The sequence below is a fragment of the Ochotona princeps genome, chromosome 18 (genome assembly GCF_030435755.1).
Source record: "Ochotona princeps isolate mOchPri1 chromosome 18, mOchPri1.hap1, whole genome shotgun sequence".
Lineage (NCBI taxonomy): Eukaryota > Metazoa > Chordata > Mammalia > Lagomorpha > Ochotonidae > Ochotona > Ochotona princeps.
The window spans coordinates 1117642-1140000 of NC_080849.1; positions in this window are offsets into that span (position 1 = coordinate 1117642).

The following is a 22359-nucleotide window of genomic DNA, read 5'->3' on the forward strand; positions in this document are numbered from 1 at the left end:
GCATGCTTGCACACTCGCACACACACACGCACACTCACACACGCACACACTCACACACACGCACACACTCGCGCACACACTCACACACACTCACACACGCACACACTCACATACACTCGCACACACACTCGCACACACACTCCAGGCACGATGACTGTTCATCGAGTTCAAAGCCGCTTTCCTCTCACAGGTGACTAAGATCCACTTACATTTAGGCTGGGACTATTTCTCCACTTTGTTGCCATCTTCACGTGACTGTGGATATGTTCCTGATGTGACTTTTTTGGTGCAAGGTTTGCTTATGATCCACATGTGGTTTCATTTCAAGGAACCTCAGGACTCGTGTCTGCAGGATTCCCTTTGTACGCACACCTTCCTGAAAGATTTCACCTGTTGCTTTCCCTTTGTGTTGGAAGAAAGAAAGAGAAAAAGAAGGAAAGGAAGGAAGGAAGGAAGGAAGGAAGGAAGGAAGGAAGGAAGGGAAAAGAAAGAGAGAAAGAAGGAAAGAAGGGAAGAAGGAAAGAAGGGAAGAAAGAAAGAAAGAAAGAAAGAAAGAAAGAAAGAAAGAAAGAAAGAAAGAAAGAAAGAAAGAAAGAAAGAAAGAAAGAAAGAAAGAAAGAAAGAAAATTGGGCCTGGCATGGGGCCTAGCAGCTAAAGTTTTTGCCTTGCACATGCCAGAATCCCATATGGGCGCCAGTTCTAGTCCTGGCGGCCATGCTTCCCATCCAGCTCCCTGCTGTGGCCTGGGAAAGCAGTCGAGGACGGCCCAAAGCCTTGGGACCCTGCACCTGTGTGGGAGACCCAGAAGAAGCTCCAGGCTCCTGGTTTAGGATCAGCTCAGCTCCAGCCTTTGTAGCCATTTGGGGAGTGAATCAGTGGACAAAAGATCTTCCTCTCTGTCTTTCCTCCTCTGTGTATATCTGACTTTCCAATAAAAATAAATAAATGTTAAACAAAAAAGCCCAGAACTTTCTCTCCGAGTTCGGAGGTACCCTGGGAGTGCTGGCTGTGCCTACACAGCAACAACTGCTGGGTCTATTCCACTTCCCTCCATCAGAGTCCTTCTCACTGACACACTGCCCTGGTTTTTCAGGCTCCCAGCCCAAGGAAAACAGGTTCCTCCTGACCTTGACACCCTGAGTCCCAGCCCTGACCCCTGACCCCTGAGTCCTGGCCTTGACCCCTGAGTCCTGGCCTTGACCCCTGAGTTCCACCTCTGGCCAAATACCCGTACTGATCCCTGAATCTCATTCCTGACTTCTGAGTCTCACCTCTGACCCCTGATTCCTGCCCCTGAACCGTGAGTCCTGGCCCTGGTCCCTGAGTCCCGGCCCTGACCCCTGAGTCCCAGCCCTGTTCCCTGAGTCCCGGCCCTGACCCCTGAGTCCCAGCCCTGGTCCCTGAGTCCCGGCCTTGATCCCTGAGTCCCGGCCCTGGTCCCTGAGTCCCGGCCCTGACCCCTGTGTCCCGGCCCTGGTCCCTGAGTCCCGGCCCTGGTCCCTGAGTCCCGGCCCTGGTCCCTGAATCCTGGCCCTGGTCCCTGAGTCCCGACCCTGGTCCCTGAGTCCTGGCCCTGGTCCCTGAGTCCCGGCCCTGACCCCTGAGTCCTGCCATTGACTCGGCTTTGCGTTATTCTCGCACAGGCCCACTGTGCTCACCTAACACTGATTTTCTGCCACGTAGACCCTGCTGTGGTTCCAAGGTGCAAGAGCAAGGCCACAGGTTGTGCCCACACCATGGCTTCATGCTCAAGGTGCGAGTACCCGCTGTGCCAATCCTCTTGAGGGCTGCCCAGTGACCAGACAGGCCCGACCCTGTCCACCATACGAAGCAGTGTAGAGTGCTATGACCTCACGCTGACGAACTGATGGGCATGAGAGATGCACCCGCATCTGCAGACCTGCAAACAGCAGGTGTGCTGGAGCTGAGCAACAGGTGTCCGCCTGCTTCCTGGGCACAGTCACCAGGGGCAGCCTGCAGAGCGCAGTCCAGAAGCCTGCCACGTCTGCCGGGCACAGTTTCCTGCCCACGCTGTGTGTCCACATGGAGCTTTCTGGGGTGTGCTGGGTTTACCTGCGGATCTGTCAGCATCCCCACCCCAGAGGGAACTCCTCTGCTCCCACCTCAGGCACCCCAGCACACCGCTCCCTGCAGCTCACGGCTCTGTGCCCCAGGCATGGCAGGTCCTGCCACCAGTTGTCCTGCTCAGTGGCCATGCACTGGGGTGCAGCGTCCCCTGTCTTCTGGGGAGGTACCGGCCCACATCATTCCTGGAGTTTAGCTTGTTTCTGTCCATCACCGGCGACTGTGGGTTAAGGGAAGGGACTAGGGAGGCGAGTCCTGGCTCGTTTTACATGCCAGGCACTGGCCCCTTCTCCCGCCTCCCTGCCACTCTGTCTCCGGCTTCACTGGGCTGTCAGGTTCAGCCGTTTTAAAGCATAGGAAAAATGGTTTCATACTCTACGGTTTTTCTTTTAATGCATTCATTAGAATAACCACTTTGTAGCTTTCTGTTGCTATAATTGTTGAATATTCATAAGATTCTGTTTGCTAACTGGATAATTATATTACATTAATAAGGTAAGACCAAATAAAAGCAGTCATTATACTTTTAGGCTACTTTGCAATTTCCAGTTTCCTTGTTTGAGAAATCAAAGGAAATTGTCATCTTTGGAACACTATTATTTCATTTCCCAACAAGGATGAGTGTGAGCAGCACATTGTGGTAACAGATGAAAGCACTAAATGACAGGAGAGATCCCCAAGTGACAGGTGAATTCTCCAAGTGACAGGTGAGTTCCCCGAGTGACAGGTGAGTTCCCTGAGTGACAGGTGAGTTCTCTGACAGATGAGTTCCCCAAGTGACAGGTGAGTTCCCCGAGTGACAGGTGAGTTCTCTGACAGATGAGTTCCCCGAGTGACAGGAGAGATCCCCGAGTGACAGGTGAGTTCTCTGAGTGACAGGAGAGATATCTGAGTGACGGGTGAGTTCCCCGAGTGACAGGTGAGTTCTCTGAGTGACAGGAGAGATATCTGAGTGACAGGAGAGATATCTGAGTGACGGGTGAGTTGCCTGAGTTACAGGAGAGTTATCTGAGTTACAGGAGAGTTATCTGAGTGACGGGTGAGTTCCCTGAGTGACAGGTGAGTTCCCCGAGTGACAGGTGAGCTCCCTGAGTGACAGGTGAGTTCCCTGAGTGACAGGCGAGATATCTGAGTGACAGGAGAGTTCCCTGAGTGACAGGTGAGTTCCCTGAGTTACAGGAGAGTTCCCTGAGTGACAGGTGAGTTCCCTGAGTTACAGGAGAGTTCCCTGAGTGACAGGAGAGGTATCTGAGTGACGGGCGAGTTCCCCGAGTGACAGATGAGTTCCCTGAGTGACAGGAGAGGCCCTCTCAGGAGGTTAGACTCTTGGTCCTTGTTGGGGAGCAGGCCTCTGCGTTGGCATGGTTTCCAATAAGCAATGTGCAGACACAGTTTTTCCTGGGACAGTTGGGAGTAACGTCCCAGCAGCAAACCTGTGTGTTCTTCTGCCCTTGCCTGTACCCTCTGTGCCACAGTGCCTCTGTGACTTCTCGGTGTCACCTGCTGTGGCGGACAGCAGAAACAAAGGACCAAGACATGGTGGAGCGTTGCACACCAGGCATCTCCACCTGCAGGCCTGGCAGGTTCCCCCCTCTGAGAAGGGCCAGGGACCCCTGTGCTAAGAGAGCCCCGGCTGTCCCTGCCCCGTGCCTGGGAGGGATGCCGAGACCAACTGTTGAGCACAGAGCTGCTGGGCAGAGGACCTAGAATAAATTTTGCCAATCTTCTGGGCACCTTTGTCCTATGGCTCTGGAAGTGTGTGCACACTGCGACATGAAGAGCCCCCAGTTTCAGGTGAGGCTTTCCTGGTGGGAGGTGCAAGCCAGCTGACCCAGAAAACACTCACTGAGTCGAAGGTGAGATTGGGCTTAAAACTGTTATATTTTTAAAAAGATGACCAAGTGAAACATGCTCAGTTTGAGGTGGTTGAGTCTTCCCTCAGGAATAACACCCCTGCTGCTCTAAGTGGTTTGTGAATCAAGTCAATGGTGTAATTCTAAACAGATAAGAGCTGCCCCACTTAGAGCATGACCCCTAGGAACTGCACTCCTGCTTTCTGCTGTTTCCCATGATGTCTGCATTTATTGACATGAAATTCCGATCAGCGTGGAAGAGAAAGACGCCCGCGTGCTCAGGCGGGGAGCACGCACAGCTGCACACGAGCGTCCCTCCGCGAGGTTCAGCATCAATAGGAGACGCACAGCAAGCAGGACTTCCCCGAGGAAAAGCGCAGGCTCGATGCTACTTAAACACTTTCATCAATTTTCTGCACGAGGCGATGGAGAGCACGCTCATTAAGTGCACAGGGAAGCCGAGCTGGGAGCCGCAGATAACACCGTGGAGGATAGGAGATTTAATCATGACCATGAAATTTAACTAAATGGTCGGAGGAGGTCTGAGACACAGCTCAGCAGCATGCCTGCTCCCATGCGGGGAGCCCAGCGAGGCTTGGGTGGGGGTGGCTGTGGTTTTCACCCTAGGAGCTTAGCACGCACACCCAGATCTTGGTCTGGTCAGGGCGTCTCCCCATCCCAGGGTGACCTGGCCTGGAAAGCTGTGGTCTTGCATTCTGGATGATGTGCTGGGCAGTACATGGGCACAGGCAAGGCTGTCCACAGCCTGGCAGCGTGGGCCTCCGAGCAATGATTTCTAAAACCTCCCAGGTGACAGACCAGCTGAGCAGAACGGTGGTGGCCTCTGCTGCTCAAGTGTCACGTTGACGGGTCTGCAAGAGTGGATGTCCCTCGACGGCCCTCACTGCCCGTTTGCCGGTGAGTCGCTGTCATGGTGGTGGCTCCCTGATGTTTTGCTGTGGGAGAGGTTTTCCTGGCACGGGAAGGACCCCTGGCTCTGGCCGCCACTGCCCGGCTGCCCCTCCAGTGGCCGTTACTTCGCTGTCGCCCAAGCCATCACGGTTGTGCTTCTCGAAGTGTCTGTGCCACTCTGTGAAGAGGTGACACCCAGGGACTCGAGGAGCTGAAGGGATTGAGCCAAGAGCAGCCAAGACGATTAAAGCCTGGGGAAATAGGACCCGTGGAGGGAGATTAAAGGCTCCGTGGCGATTTAGCCTGGAGCAGAGAAGACAGCCTAATAACCATCTTCACGCTGCTGAAGGGTTATTGTGTGGAGGGTGGAGAGCAGATGGCCCCTCTCTCCACGCAGGATAAGGAAAGAGGAAATGGGCTTAGGCCTCGATAGCAAGGGTTTAGTTGAGATGGAGAGCTTCCTTCCAGCCAGGGCCGCCCGCCACTAGAGCCGGGCTTGGCTTCAGCCGCTCGATCCCTGGAGAGCTGTCCGTCTCATCAGGAGTCCAGCCGAGCCATGGGACCCGGCGGCCCAGAAAGCTGCAGCGCTGCTGCTGGCTGGCTGAGCCGTCCGCTGTTGTCTCAGCTCTTGCTTCCCAAGAAAGTTTGAAAAAGACAGGCCTGGCAAGTGGAGCTGCAATGGAGACAGGTCTCTGCAGGCCTGGGTTATCCTGGCATAACGGGGCGGGTCACCCTGAGGGTGTGGGCAGCCACGAGAAGAGAACTCGGCCCCAGCAGGCGGGAGCTCAGCTCTCACCAGTGGGCCACCTTGCTGGTCTGGCTTGCCTCCAGCAGAACTGTTTGTTGCTCAGTAGGGAAAAAACAACCGAAGCAGGACGTTGGGAGGTGGGGGCCGGCTGTTCCTCCCCACAGCCCAAGTTTCTGTCATCAGCGCCACTCCAACAGGCAGAGCTGAGGGCCTGGCGAGGCCCAGTCACTCCAGACTCCTCAGGGGCCGGGGCTGCCCCACTCCTTCCAAACAGCCGGGGAAGGCGATTTACTGCGTCACGGTCAAGGAGGCTTTTGTGGGGAACAAGGTCACAGGGAGCTTCTTGTTGGGTCAGTGACGTCACCGTGATGTCTCTTTTTGTGGCAGTGACGTCACCATGACTTCTCTTGGGACAGTGACATCACTATTATTTCTCTTTTGGGCAGTGATGTCACCGTGATGTCTCTTTGGGGCAGTAACATCACCGTGACTTCTCTTTGGGGCAGTGACGTCACTGTGACTTCTCTTTGGGGCAGTGACATCACTGTGATGTCTCTTTGGGGCAGTGACGTCACCATGGCTTCTCTTGGGGCAATGATGTCACCGTGACTTCTCTTTTGGTCAGTGACGTCACCGTGATGTCTCTTTTGGGCAGTGATGTCACCGTGATGTCTCTTTGGGGCAGTAACATCACCGTGACTTCTCTTTGGGGCAGTGACGTCACTGTGACTTCTCTTTGGGGCAGTGACGTCACTGTGATGTCTCTTTGGGGCAGTGACGTCACCGTGATGTCTCTTTGGGGCAGTGACGTCACCGTGACGTCTCTTGGGGCAGTGATGGCACGGTACACCCGCTGGGAGAGTGATATGCAGTGCATTTTGCACCTCAGACCAAAGCCCTGGTGTCGCCAGCGTCTGTGGAAGGGTGCAGCAGACAGCGCACGGCTACCTGTCTCTGCTTTCAAAATAAAATGAAAATAAACAACAGGGCAAACTTGCCTAAGACAAGATCAAGCACCAAGAAGCATTCTCAGATTCCAGAGTTCACCTAACTCATCTAAAACAATCAAAAGCAGAGTACGTTCCAGAAAGACAGTTGGCTCGCTGGGCAACAAGCGTCATGTCAGAGGCTGAGGATCTGCAGCCCGCTAACAGAAAAATAACTGAGAAGAATCTGTTGGCAAGTTTGAAAATAGCATGTAGTCATGATACATTAGCACGCAATTCACTCTGATTAGATCAGAGTGATGGTCAAACAGCCAACTCACTCAAAACATTTCTGCGTTGTCTGTCTCCGCGAGGAGGAGGTGTGCTTCCTGCCCCGGGCTGTGCTCCGGGGCTGCCCTACCCCTGGGAAGGCTGGTGACGTCCTGGTGGCCAGCTCTGAGCACTGGCTGGGTCACCATGGAGACTGAAGATCACCTTGCTGCCCACCCTGGCTACCGCCACCCTTTCCTCCCTGGAGTGGGCCTTACAGGTGCAGCCCCTCCCAGGAAGCCAAGTACCTGGAACTGAGGGCAGGGACGAGGTGGGCAGCCCAGGCCCACGGGTGATACATGGGCAGCAGCGTGGGTAGGCCCGCTGTGGTCAGGCCCGAAGCAGAAGGCAGGTGCAGCTGACCCATCACGGGTGACACCGAGAGCCCAGACAGCCCATGAGGGACTGGGGCAGAGCCTGCTGGAGAGGGTGATGGGGCCTGGGCTGCCCCAGGGCGTCAGGCCAGGGAGAGAAGCACAGAGTTGTGGCAGAGGCAGCACACAGCCTGGCCAATTTCAATCTGGCCAGGCAGAAGCCGGACACCACCTGGGCCCCACGGCCATGACCACACCGGGACGCAAGAGCAAGCTGACACCTGCTAGGCCCCACCGCCATTACTGCTCTGGAGCGTGAAAGCAAGCCAGCACTTGGACAGCTGCTGGGCAGGGATGCTCCTTCCCCAAGGCCAGGCCGAGGCAAGGTGTGTCCTTGCTGCCCTCTGCAGCTGGCCGTGGGCCCAGCCACTGGCTGTGCTGAGCCTCTCCCAGGACCCAGCCTGCCAATGCCTCAGCACACAGGAGCCCCCGAGGGCTAAGCTGCAAGGAAGAAACTACCCAGCCAGCACTAAAGTCAGGTGGGTTACAGCTGCGAATCCAAGGCAAGAACATCTGGCCAGGAGTGTCCAGGTGTTGGTCCTAGGCTCTAGGGAGGAAAGGATCCCAGGGGGCAAGGCCATCACGCAACACGGCCAGCACTTCAACGTCACGGCAAAGCCACTGCCTGCGACGCCAGCATTGCACGGGGCACCACTTTGAGTCCGGCTGTTCCACTTTTCACCAGTTCCCTGCTAAGGCAGTGGCAGATGGCCCCTGCACCCTTGGGAGACCCCACAAGGTGCCTGGCCCCCAGCTCCTGGCTGTGGCTTGACCCAGCATCAGTACAGCCATCTGGGCAGAAGTCAGCAGATGGAAGACACTCCCTCTTCCCCCTGCTCTCTCTCTAGCTCTGCCCTTCAAATAAGTCAACTAAATATTCTTTTTCTTATTAAAAAAATATCCAAAGATGATAAAAGCTCCTACCAAGGGACAAGGAAGACAGAGGAAGGGGAGGAGAAGAAGCAAGGATAGACTGGAGTGTAAGAGTCACAGCTTCCCTCAGCGGAAGCCGAGCAGACGGCACTGCACAGAAACCGCCATGTGGGCCATCACGCAAGAAAGGGACACCATGTCTTCATTAAAAACACATCCAGTCAAGGACACGGGAACCCTGAAAGTACGATAGCGAATCCTCTGAAAGCACACGTGGCTGTGTCAACACAACACAGACCAAGCTGCTAGGCAGGACCCCTGAGTGAGGCCCAGGTCAGCAGGGAGGAGGACACGCCCGTCTCCTTCGTAATGGACATCAGACATGGCGGGCATCCCTTCACAGCATCCGATGACGTCAGCATAGCCGAAGGATGAGAACTACCCGAGAAGAGTAACCTTGCAATCGGCAGGTGTCACACGTGGTGACCGAAGGCCCTAAGACGCTGAGCAGCGGTGTGGACGAACACACGGGCTGTGGCGCTGAAAACGCGAATGTCCAAGAACAAAGGCCTACGTAACAGCCAGGCTGGACTCGCGGGCTGGAAGCCTCGACACAGCAACGTCTCGGGCAGCTTCGAGCAAGATGCTTTCTGGATGTAACACAAGTCTTTTTTGTTTTCTATGGAACATCTCAGGTGTGACAATGGATAAGGCATTTGTTTGAAAAAGAGAAACATTTTTGACTTCCTGGTTCTCTCCCCTAAGTGCCCACAGTGGCCAGAGCTGGGCCAGGCTGACACCAGGCCACCACCGGGCCTCCATGCCTGTGGACTGTCCTTCGCCATCTCCTCTGGTATTGGGAAGCTGCACCAGTAGCAGAAGTGGGCTTGGAACTAATCCTGCTGGCTGTGACGTCTCCCCTTCGCTGTGAGCAGGTGGGCCTGCCCCCAACAGCTCTAGTTGAAAGCCCCACCCGACAGACTCGCAAGGAGCAAACACCTCCCGGTGCTCGGAGCTGCAGAAGGAAACTGCACCTGTCCAGCCCCAAACTGCAGCTATGCGGAAGCAGCCGAGAAGGTACGGTTGGGCCCTGGGCACTGAGGACAGCCCTGGGACCTTGGAGCCAGCACAGTGCCATGCAGACCAGGCATGGCTCTCAGCACAGCTTCAAGGGAGCAGGCAGTTTGGACAGAATGCGTGCACATGCCAAGACACAGGACATGGACATGGACACAGGACATGGACACAGGACATGGGACGTGGGACACACCAGAGTTCTCCCTCTAAGGAGTTATCAAATGGAGGACACACAGACATGGGGCATACTCAGTAACACTGCCATTATCGGCCACCATGGGAACCCCATCAAAAGCACATAGTGCATCGCTGTGCCATTGGAAAGACAGCCACCATCAGACGGGCAGCTGCACCAAGCCATCACCACTGCACCCAGTGATGCATGCTTCCCTGTGTGCCCCTCGAGAAGGAACACTGTGGCCACCACACACACAATGACTACCCTTGCCATGGCTGTGGGCATGGCTTACTCTGCAGAGGCCCCCAGATCCCTATGAGGAGGCTGGAGGACAATTCAGCAACCATCAGGCCTCACCATCAGGCAGGAGCCAGGCTGCCAGGAAAAGCCGAAACCAAAGCCCAGACGCAGCCATGGTATGCCTTAGGTGCCAGCACCTTCGCAGCAGGGAGAGGACCCAGGGCCACATGGGGACAGGGGAGCCTAGCAGCTGCAGCCCAAGCCCCAGCATGGGCCTCTGCTGCATCCTGATATCAGCCTGTGAGTTACAGCTCTGACTTGACACGTCTCAGCAAAATCAGGCCCCAGCTGATAAAGGTTCAAGGACAGCCAGCGTCATAGTGCATGTCCCGGGAGACACCGTGGGCCCTGGTCATTAGAATCGCATCTGAGGGTGCAGACACTAGTCTGCAGACAAAAGCAGCAGGGGGCTTGCAGAGGCCTCGGGCACAGGGGCCAGTCACCTGCCCAGTGCCTAGAGCTGCAGCACGGGTCTTCCTGGAACTGCAGCAGGCGGCTTGCAGAGGCCTCGGGCACAGGGGCCAGTCACCTGCCCAGTGCCTAGAGCTGCAGCACGGGTCTTCCTGCAACTGCAGCAGGCGGCTTGTAGGGGCCTCGGGCGCAGGGGCCAGTCACCTGCCCAGTGCCTAGAGCTGCAGCATGGGTCTTCCTGGAACTGCAGCAGGGGGCTTGCAGGGGCCTCGGGCACAGGGGCCAGACACCTGCCCAGTGCCTGGAGCTGCAGCAGGCTGACCGCAGCACTTGAGCTTTCTGCCACACACCTGGAGTAACACAATCCTACGTGCCAGCTCAGAGACTCATGCTCCCAAAGGCGCAAAGCACGAGGCGTCGCGATGGCACAGATGCTTCGCGATCATCTCCAAAGAGCTTCGACTTCGTGTTACAGCCTGTCTGTGGATTGTGTGCAAGGTCAAGCTGAACCTTAACTCCTGAGCCCACAACGTGTGCTCAGTGGCAGCGCTGGGCAAGTGAGGGCCAGGGCTGGCGTGGCCACCTTCTCCTTACTTGGTCATGGCCTCGGCACTCACCTCGAGGCCTGCAGGATGGGCCAGATCACGAGGACTGTCTGCCACGCACCCAGGTGACCTGGCTACAGTGGGTGTGGCCCTGCATCCCAGGACTTATCCTCGGCTTATCCGTGTATCCCTCCTCGCTGCCCTCAGAGATGACAGGGCCCTCGGGCACTCCTGTGTCCTTGTCTCCAGCTGGGGTCCCTCTCCTGTAACACTGAGTCCTAACCCGCCCTCCACACCTCCAGGAAATGCAGGTTACCGGGCCCCCGGCGGCCCCTGTCAAGCACTGACCCTCCCACCAGACGACTGGGCATCTAGATCCTCACCTGACCCTGGGAGATGATCTACCAGCAGCTTCTCCGGCACAGGGTCTGGAACCTTTGCTGGCACAACAGGGGGAGTGAGGACTTGCTAGCCACCAGTCACAAAGCAGAAGGCAATTGGAGGAAGCAGAAGTACTGTGCCTAAGCTCTACCCACCAGGGAAGAGGAGAGTGTGGGGTCTGCACCCCTGGGCCGCCCCCAGGCCCTGCCTGCCCTGCTCTGGCTGTGCCCACCACCGGAGGCTCAGAGGGACCCAGTGCCCAGGTGGCTTAACTCATCCCCCACAGGTGGGCATGGAGAAGGGTGGTGACTCTGAGAGTCTCGATTTGTCCCAGGCTACCAGGGAAGGCTGGGAAGTGACCAGTGCCAGTGGGTGCTGTAAGTCAGGGGCCTGAGGCCTCAGGGGGAAAACTGCCTGGGACCCCAAACGCAGCTTCCTTCCACTGCGCCTGCCTGGAGCCTTGAGGACAGGATAGAATCTCACCCGCTGCCTCAGCCCAGCTCCCGGGCTGTGTGCCCAGCCAAGCCGTGGCCACCTGTTGCAGTGTGCCTGCTGCACACGCAGGCATCAGTTCACACTCACAGCTGACGCTGTGCCCTGGGCCGCCATCCCCCTCCCGCGCCAGGGCGTCCCCAGGCAGCCGGGAACAGGCAATTGACACAGATCCGGTCATGTTTGCATTAGCCTTCTCCCAGCGCATCAAAGAAGTGCTCGGTTCAGCATGGAAATGAGCAAATATGAATAATTCAATTTTCCTTGTGGCTATTAACACATTTTCCTTGAATAAAGTGATAATAGGTTATCATCTGTGAAATGGAAATTGCATAACAGAGAGTCTCTGGTTACACCAGAGGAAATTAATTTCACAGCACATCTGCTGGGACCTGAGTTGTGAATGCTAAGTACGAGAAAATGCAGCCGTTCGGCTCCCCACCTTTCTAATTAGATTAGCAGCCCCCGCCCATGCAGCAAATGCTTCCAGGCTGGAAAGCCGTGCGCCGCCGTGCCTCAACACCTAGTATTTGTAATGATGAAATGACTGGAGCAATTAGGGAAAGTTAAAAATGAATTATGGGGCCGGCTCGCATCAGCCAGATGCTGCTTCCCAGGGCTGAACCGGTGCCGCCTGTCTAGTTAAACCCAGGACAGAGCTCAGCCATCCCAGCCGCGCATATGCACACATGAACACCGTGCAGCCACAGCCTCTGTGTGCACGTGTGGACAGTAACACGCACCCTGCGAGCTCCAGGCTGGCCCCGGGGCTGCCATGCCAACTCACTCCGGGGACCTGGAGGGAGGCCTGGCAACCTGGGAACCATGTGTATGCACCCCCACGGAGGCGCAGGTTGGGCCACGGAGCTGCCTGGTGACACGTTGGCCTGTGACTATGGATGGGTGCGGTCTCCCATTGGTACCTGTGTCTGGACAAAGTGCAAAGCACCTGCAGCCAGGCGCAGGGCAGGTGACCCTCTCCTGATGGCCACTTGCTTAAAGCCTGCTAAGGACAGAGCTGCCTACAGGCCATTGCGCCCAAGCCGCAACAGGAAGTCCCACCCCAAAGGCTTCTACTCTTTAGGACAAGCGAACCGACTGCCACCATTGCTACTCTGAGGAGTTTAGCTAGGGTGGGAGTGACATTTCCCCTGAAGACCCAGAAGAAGCCCAAATTCAGGGCACACAGCCTTGGGCTATTGTCAAGAGACACTAGGGAGGCTGTTCTAAGTCTCTCCCATGGGTGCAGGGTTCTAGGGCTTTGGGGCGTCCTCCACTGCTTTCCCAGACCACAAGCAGGGCCACCAGAATTGCCATCTGGGATCGGTGTGGGATGCTGGCACTAGAGGCAGCAACTTTACGTGTTATGCCACAACATGGCCACGAGTGTCCAGCGGTGGGCTCTCGGGTGTCCACATTCCCCTCTGAGTGCTTGATTGGAATCCTAACCGCCTTGCGCTTCCAAGCCAGCTTCTAGCTGCCTGCTGGGAAACAGCGGACAACAGCCCAAGGTGTTGTGTTCCCACCAAGTGGATGAAGGAACTCTCTCTTCGCCCTTCTCTCTCACTGCAATTCAGACCACGTGTTTCTTAGACTCGTCTCTGCCTTGGAAGGCAGACACGCGCGCATGCACACACACGCACACACAGTCCAGTCCTACCTGCGGCTCTCTCCCTCAGTGCCCGCAGCCACTGACACTGTGCGACAGCTCTTGCGTAGCCCTCACTATGGCTCCCGGACGGGGTTGACCAGGAGCTGGACCCGCTCCGGGCAGCGTTTCAGCTGCCCAGCTCACTGCTTGCCTGTGCCACATCGCCATGCTTGTCTCCTGTCACTGTCTTGTCTGCTGTGGAGTGTCCATACTGCCCAAGGAACCTCAGAGCCGCTCACACTGAATCCAAGGCCTAACGTAACATGCCTCAGGACTTCAAAACGGAGGTAATGTGGTAATGTTCAAGGCGCCAAGAGCAGCTCAGAGGGGCGAGGCCCATCCGTGCACACTGCAGCTGCCTGTGGTCACCAACTTCTGGTTCTCAGTAAATCATAAACTTCCCATCCCTAAACACTGCAAGGTAAGGGCACTGGCACCTCTGCCAACCCCAGCGTGTGCATGCGGGCTTCTGTCCCCCAGCTGTCCTTGGTGCTGCGCACAACCCCAGAAAAACATGGAGTGACGAAAACCACTGGGGGCTTGAGCAGCTCTGCAGACATGCCCAGGGAACAGCAGTGCTGTTCCACCAGGGGAACGTTGAGTGCTTCCTGCCTGAATGTCTGTCTCACCTTCAGCTTCAATTTCACTCCCTGATAACAAAGACACCGCATGTCACAGGTATGGTCAAGCAGGTCACACAGAAACACCAGGGACGTGGAGGAGCCGTGGGGCCCTTCCTGGGGGCGGACGGACAGCCACAGCCTCCAGGCCGAGTTCCCACACGTGCCCACTAGAACACAGCCACTGCTCCGAAGCTCCTGGCGCTATGGTATTAGTTAAGCCACCACCTACAGTGCCGGCATCCCATCTGGGCTCCCAGCTGCTCCATGACCCACCCAGCCCCTGTTAATGGCGTGGGAAAGTAGCAGAAGATGCCCGAGTACCTGGCCCCTGCACTCACCCAGGGGTCCTGGAAGAAGTACTCGGCTCCAGCCTGGCCTGGCCCTTGGCATTTGAGTGGTGGCTCAGCAGACTTTGTGTAACTCAGCCTTTCCAATAAATAAATACATTTGTAAGAGCCCAAAGCTCATAGGTGTAAGGAGCCGTCCTCTGCCCTGCCTCTGCCTCTGGCCCTCCCGTTCCTGGTGCCCAGGGTGGTAGCATGAACCATCTTTCTCCAGGAGGCCGCTCCTCGTCTGTGCTCCGGGGCTGCAAGGCCTCTGCCCCAGAACAACAGCTCCCATTCGGGTCCCTGCTCTCCCCAGCTTGTCCTCTGTGTTCCACATGGCTGCAGTTTTCCAACAAACCTGAGCAGGTGTGAGCAGTGCCCACTAGTGAGGGTCTCCGGCAACTCTCCCCGGGCTCACTGAACTCCATGCAAAGTCAGGAAGGAACCTGGACGGCAGGCAGGGGGGCTGGACAGTGCCCTGCCCGTCTTGGGGCGTGAGGCTGCCCACACCACCTGCCGGAGGCCTGGGCACAGCTGCCAGAGGCAGGGAAACAGAAAACAATTGAAATAGCCCCTGGGCCGTGCCATGACACAGTTACAGTGTCAGTGGGCGTGGAGTCCCCTGTGCCGGCCCCAGGCACTCGGGTCTGTTCGCCTAGTGAGCAAGAGTGTCCGGCATCCAAGACCATGGGGGGAGGGACAGCAGCCAGAGCAGCCTCCTGGAGCCCCTGGGGCTGCCACCCTGCCCAGGAAAGGTCCCTGTTGCGGTGCTTAATTGTAACAGATTGCAGCTGTTATTTCAAAGTAATAACTCGTTACAGAGTAGGGTTTCCATACCAGCCCCAGTCACTCCTCGGCGTCGGCCGTGATTTTTCCACATTAGCTAATGGAGCATCCATCATTCAACAGTAAGTGGCATCCAGCATCCTGCTAAATCTCCCCACAGAATTTCTGGTCCCTGCTTCCTGGGCTGGCACAGGAATAGATGTGGAAACTAACTTTTTCACCCATGCCCAAACCTCCCTGCAGAATGCCTACAGCTGAGCAGAGTGAGCGCATGTGGGAGAATCAGTCCCCCGAGCCTGCCTCAGCTTGGTTTATCTCCTTTCCCCAGCCACATCCTCACCTGGAAGAGCCTTGGGCAAACCCTGCAGGCCCTCTGCCCACAGCCCACTCAGGGTGATCCCAGCCCCGCCACAGGTCAGCACTTTCTTCTGGATGTCCATCCAGCAATTTGCCATGCTGCGGGGCGCTGGGGAGAAACGGTCCCCATCTGTCGCTGTGGCTCCTACAAGGGGAGCGCCTGAGCTGAGACTCCCCACTCGGCCTCCAGAATGCCTTCTCACTGGCGTCTGCCCCGTGTCCCTGTGGACACATGGCCATGTGTGCCCTCCGCACTTGGCAGCCTCTGACTCTAATTTTGCCTCAGAGTGAGCTGGAAGTATCCCACCCCACCCTCCCCCTGCCAACCACCGCTGCTGCCCGAGCAGGAAGGCTTGGAAGCAGGAAGGCCTCGGTGAGGCCCTATCCCCCAGGGGCCCTGCCAGGACCTCGAGTACCTGCTCAGCCCAGAGGGTGGGGGTGTCCTCCCTGGCCACATTTGCCTGGTCCCCCCAGGAGCCTGGGCCCTGGCCCAGCAGTGTGCGTGACGTGCCCGAGCTCAATGCTCCTGCCTGCTTCCAGCTGCAAGGCCTTGCCGGTCCTCGGAGTTCTCCCGGGCACCCGTGTCAGTGTATCATGCCCACCCAGGTAGCCCCCATCAACCATGATGAGGAACCAGCACCCCGAGTCCCAGCTGGGTCCCACGGTATCTGGCAGGAGAACCGAGCACAGTACCTGGTGCAGATCCTCAGTCACAGCTCCAATTCAATCTCCTCCTCCTCCTCCTCCTCCTGGGTGTTAGTGTGTGGGGGGCTGCAGGCCTGGTGGGGAGGGGGACTCAACCACTCACAGCCGTGGCATTGCATCCCTCTCCCAGCTCCCGCTCCCTGGCAGCCCAGTGCCGGCTGGAGGCCTGTTTGTCTGCCTGTCACTGGCACAGGGGACTCCAGAGCCCCAATGGCACTTGGGGGGGTCTCGCTCTTGCCAGGCTCCAGAACCACGCACACTGGGGCTAATGTTTCCTCCAGCAGTCCTGGGAGCGGAGGATGCTGGCAGCAAATGGAGACTTCACGAGCTGCAGTTTCTCAAACCCTCCCGAGTCAGGCAGCCCTCTCTGGGGCTCACTCATGCAGCAGCTCCTCTCCTTTGCGCAGCAGCTGAGGGGCTGGCTCCTCACACAGAAACACGGGCAGAGGCTACATGTCACACGGGCCTGAGTGCACAGCAGAACCACACAGAAACACAGGCAGAGGCTACATGTCACACGGGCCTGAGTGCACAGCAGAACCACACAGAAACACGGGCAGAGGCTACATGTCACAGGGCCTGAGTGCACAGCAGAACCACACAGAAACACGGGCAGAGGCTACATGTCACAGGGCCTGAGTGCACAGCAGAACCACACAGAAACACGGGCAGAGGCTACATGTCACACGGGCCTGAGTGCACAGCAGAACCACACAGAAACACGGGCAGAGGCTACATGTCACACGGGCCTGAGTGCACAGCAGAACCACACAGAAACACGGGCAGAGGCTACATGTCACACGGGCCTGAGTGCACAGCAGAACCACACAGAAACACGGGCAGAGGCTACATGTCACAGGGCCTGAGTGCACAGCAGAACCACACAGAAACACGAGCAGAGGCTACATGTCACAGGGCCTGAGTGCACAGCAGAACCACACAGAAACACGGGCAGAGGCTACATGTCACACGGGCCTGAGTGCACAGCAGAACCACACAGAAACACGGGCAGAGGCTACATGTCACACGGGCCTGAGTGCACAGCAGAACCACACAGAAACACGGGCAGAGGCTACATGTCACACGGGCGTGAGTGCACAGCAGAACCACACAGAAACACGGGCAGAGGCTACATGTCACACGGGCCTGAGTGCACAGCAGAACCACACAGAAACACGGGCAGAGGCTACATGTCACAGGGCCTGAGTGCACAGCAGAACCACACAGAAACACGGGCAGAGGCTACATGTCACAGGGCCTGAGTGCACAGCAGAACCACACAGAAACACAGGCAGAGGCTACATGTCACACGGGCCTGAGTGCACAGCAGAACCACACAGAAACACGGGCAGAGGCTACATGTCACACGGGCCTGAGTGCACAGCAGAACCACACAGAAACACGGGCAGAGGCTACATGTCACACGGGCCTGAGTGCACAGCAGAACCACACAGAAACACGGGCAGAGGCTACATGTCACAGGGCCTGAGTGCACAGCAGAACCACACAGAAACACGGGCAGAGGCTACATGTCACAGGGCCTGAGTGCACAGCAGAACCACACAGAAACTCGGGCAGAGGCTACATGTCACACGGGCCTGAGTGCATAGCAGAACCACACAGAAACACGGGCAGAGGCTACATGTCACACGGGCCTGAGTGCACAGCAGAACCACACAGAAACACGGGCAGAGGCTACATGTCACACGGGCGTGAGTGCACAGCAGAACCACACAGAAACACGGGCAGAGGCTACATGTCACACGGGCCTGAGTGCACAGCAGAACCATACAGAAACACGGGCAGAGGCTACATGTCACAGGGCCTGAGTGCACAGCAGAACCACACAGAAACACGGGCAGAGGCTACATGTCACAGGGCCTGAGTGCACAGCAGAACCACACAGAAACACGGGCAGAGGCTACATGTCACACGGGCCTGAGTGCACAGCAGAACCACACAGAAACACGGGCAGAGGCTACATGTCACACGGGCCTGAGTGCACAGCAGAACCACACAGAAACACGGGCAGAGGCTACATGTCACACGGGCCTGAGTGCACAGCAGAACCACACAGAAACACGGGCAGAGGCTACATGTCACACGGGCCTGAGTGCACAGCAGAACCACACAGAAACACGGGCAGAGGCTACATGTCACACGGGCCTGAGTGCACAGCAGAACCACACAGAAACACGGGCAGAGGCTACATGTCACAGGGCCTGAGTGCACAGCAGAACCACACAGAAACACGGGCAGAGGCTACATGTCACACGGGCGTGAGTGCACAGCAGAACCACACAGAAACACGGGCAGAGGCTACATGTCACAGGGCCTGAGTGCACAGCAGAACCACACAGAAACTCGGGCAGAGGCTACATGTCACACGGGCCTGAGTGCATAGCAGAACCACACAGAAACACGGGCAGAGGCTACATGTCACACGGGCCTGAGTGCACAGCAGAACCACACAGAAACACGGGCAGAGGCTACATGTCACACGGGCCTGAGTGCACAGCAGAACCACACAGAAACACGGGCAGAGGCTACATGTCACACGGGCCTGAGTGCACAGCAGAACCACACAGAAACACGGGCAGAGGCTACATGTCATGGACACCGGTTCATGTCCCAGATGATCTCCTTTCCACCCAGGTTCCTGCTTACGGCCTGGGAAAGCAGCAGAGGACAGCCCATAAGCCCTGGGACCCCGTACCACTATGGGAGATCCAGAGGAGGTGCTTGACCCGGTGTTCAGGTCAGCTCAGCTCTGGTCGTTGTGGTCATTTGTGGAGTGAACCAGCAGAGGGAAGATCTTTCTGTCATTCCTTCCTGTAATCTGCCTTTCCAATAAAAATAAATAAATATTTAAAATAAAAGACATGCACACGCCACAGGAATACATCTTCTACCATGAATGAAACAGGCATTAACGCCAAGAATTGGTCGGCAACTCCCCACCTTATGAACACTGCCTCCCACCACAGAGCCAGCAGAAATCAAGAGAGGGTTCTTTCTTGCCACTGTTTGCAACTGCCAGCCTGGAGCTTGGGGGAGAGTGGCCTTGCTGGCTGTCAGGGCCAGGCGGCACTGACCCGCGGACACACCCTGCGGGTGTACATCCTCCCTTGGGGGAGAAGCGTGGCCTGCCAGGGCTGACGTGGCTGCGTGGGGAGCACTCTGGCAGGGATGGCCACACGTGCAAGGGGTGTGGGTGCGATGTGGGCCTCCCGCCTGAAGCCCCCAGGAACGCTGAGGACAGGGAAAGGCCCTGGGCTCCAAGGAGGGGCGCATACGGGGCTGTGGTGGCACGGGCGATGAGCTCAGAACTCGGCGCCTCACCCACGCAGTGTCGCGGGCACCTTCCGGTGGGGCAAAGGAACTCGCTCTCCAAAGAAGTCCAGCGTTGGTCCGAGAGGGCGGCGCTGCCCCTAGGGGTGCACTCTGCCCGCACTCCGTCCTTCCGCCGCGGCGCACACAGGGTCTCAGCACTCCGCCATTACCTCTGTCGTCATTGCGGCTTTATGAGCGCAGCTTCCAATGCCGCCGCGATGTCAGTCTCTGTATTACCAAAGGCCAATTAGGCAAACCATGTAATTGTATTGTCACTTATTAATTTTCAGCTCCCATGTCATAAATTATATGCTTTAATTAATACTGTGTCAGTGGCAGTCTGTAACTTGGAATGCACAGGGAGGTTAACGAGAATACATAATTAAAAGAAAACAGCGAAAAGAGCACGGCTGAACAGTTTCTAAAATTAGGCGAGGGGGCAAGTGCACCGTCAGCACACAAGCCCCGACGCGGGCGACAAGCAGGTGGCAGGCGGGAGCCAACCGCAGCGCCCTGGGGCAGCCCGAGCGTGCACTGTGGGACTGTCGGCACTGCCACACTTCCCCGCCTGCCTTAGCAACAAGGGGCCCAGTGCAGTGGTTAAGTGCTTAAATCCTCACCTTGCCAGCACCAGAGTTCCGCATGGGCTGCTTCAGCACCCTAGGACCCTGCACCTGCATGGGAGATCCAAACGAGGCTCCCGGCTCCTGGCTGTGGATTGGCTCAGCTGCAGCTGTTGTGGCCACCTGGGGAGTGAACCAGTGGATGGCAGATCTTTATCTCTCCTTCCCTCTGTAATCTGTCTTCCCTATGAATCTTTCAAAAAAGTTTAAAAAAAAAAACCCTCACTGATGCGGGAGTTTCCTGCCTTTCTCTGCTCCCCAACACCCCAGGGAGGGGCTGTGCTGTGACCTCACTCATGAAGTCGCTGCCTGTGCTGGTTCAAGTCCCGGCTGCTCCACCTCCCATCCAGCACGTTGCCAATGTGCTTGGGGAAGCAACAGAGGATGGACGGTGCTTGAGTGCCTGCACCCGTGTAAAAGACCTCGAGGAAGCTTTCGGCTCCTGCTGTCAGGCTGGTCCAGTCCTGGTATTGTGACCGTCTGCAAGTGAACCCATGGAAGATTCTCTCTTGCTCCTCCTCTGTAATTTTAAACAATTAACAATGAGTCCAGTGAGATCTGCATTCAGAAACAACCTCTGGAGCACCAGAAGTTTAAGCCTGAAGGCACGTGCCCTCCACATCTGCTGGATGTGTAGTCAAACCCAGTGTTGCCTGGGCAGCCAGGCAGGAGCCCGCACCTGGCAGCCTCCTCGGGCCTCAAGGCTGCAGGAGTCCCACAGCTGCCCCAGTGGCAAGCTGTGTAGACAGCGACCATGGGGAGCAGCTCAACTACCAAGCGAGGTGCCAAGGAAGCTGGGTTGGTGGGCGCCTCTGACGTGTGACTTGAGGGCGTTGTTTTCTCTCTGGGCTACTGTGCTTTTCGCCTGCAGGGCAGGCACAGGGGGCTCTGCCCGAATGGACAAGTGTGTGTGAGGGCGTGTGGGGCCGTGTGGGACGGCCTTCAGCACGGCCTGGAATGTGACTGAGCTCCTGGGGACGCACCGAGGGCAGGCGGCTCCTGCCATGGACAGAGGCTATCATTTTCCAGCCTTCATGTCCAGGAGGAGACAGCGGGGTCTTGGTCATTGCCATGTGGCTGCCGCCAGTCGGGGGCACGAGGACTTGTGGGATGCTCTGCGTTACTACTGCACCAGCCGTGGCTTGGGGGGACGAGCGGCATGCGTTTGCTGGTTTGGGAGGTTAGCGCCGCAGCGCTGCAGTGCAGTTGGCTGAGGGAACCTTGTCCTTGACAGTGTGTGGCCTTGGCTCCCCTCTACAGCACGGCAGGACACTAGCAGTCTGTCTGCTGTATTCTCCAAGGTTCCTTCTTTCTTCTTTTTTTTTCCCCTGAATATTTACTCTGATGAAATGGAAAACATCCAAGTAGCAAACAATTTTCTTGATTTTGGGGGAAATAAATCTGAATATTTTAAAGGTGGGAAATAAACAAATCCCATGCAATCAGATGGTATGTACAGAACACAGTCAATTACAGAGGCAGTGCACCCGATGCAAACGGCTGGACAATAACATTTAATTGAGCAGCTTTTGTGAACACTCAAGTGTAATAAATCCGCATCAGTGGAAACTGAGAAGAAAGACAAGGAAATCGAGATGCTCGTGTCCGTGGATTACCAAGTTCCTCGGGCTTCGTGGCTGTTTTCTGGCCTTGTGTATAAATGCGTCCATGCTCCTGCCATGCAGTGAGGGGACACGCCTGCAAGCCCTCTGCCCCGTCGTGGGGGCTCGGGGTCGGGGGCAGGCGTCAAGCACAGCACCGAGAGGCATTGGAGAGTGTCCGACACGTGCCCCGCACTTCCCCGAGCAGCTGCAGCTGCAGCTGGAGCTGAGTCCAGGCCAGACTGGACATGGGAGCAGAAGAGCACGTCTCTGACACGGACAGGGGCAGCAGGTGCAGGCTGTATGCACTGGGCTTGGTGCTTGAGCCGAGCAATTCTGTTACCCCACCTGCCGTCCGCGCTGGCTGTCCCTCCACCCTGCATCCCGTCTGTTCAGGTACACACACAGACAGACAGACAGACAGACACACACACACACACACACACACACACTGGCTGCCCCTCCACCCTGCATCCCGTCCGTTCATGTACACACACGCACAGACACACACACACACACTGGCTGCCCCTCCACCCTGCCTCTCCTCTCTTCACACACACACACACACACACACACTTGCTGCCCCTCCACCCTGCCTCTCCTCTCTTCACACACACACACACACACACTGGCTGACCCTCTACCCTGCCTCTCCTCTCTTCACATACACACACACACACACACATACACACACACACTGGCTGCCCCCCACCCTGCCTCTCCTCTCTTCACATACACACACACACACACACACACACACACACACACACACACACTGGCTGACCCTCCACCCTGCCTCTCCTCTCTTCACATACACACACACACACACACACACACACACACTGGCTGTCAGTTTTGGGGGAAAGTT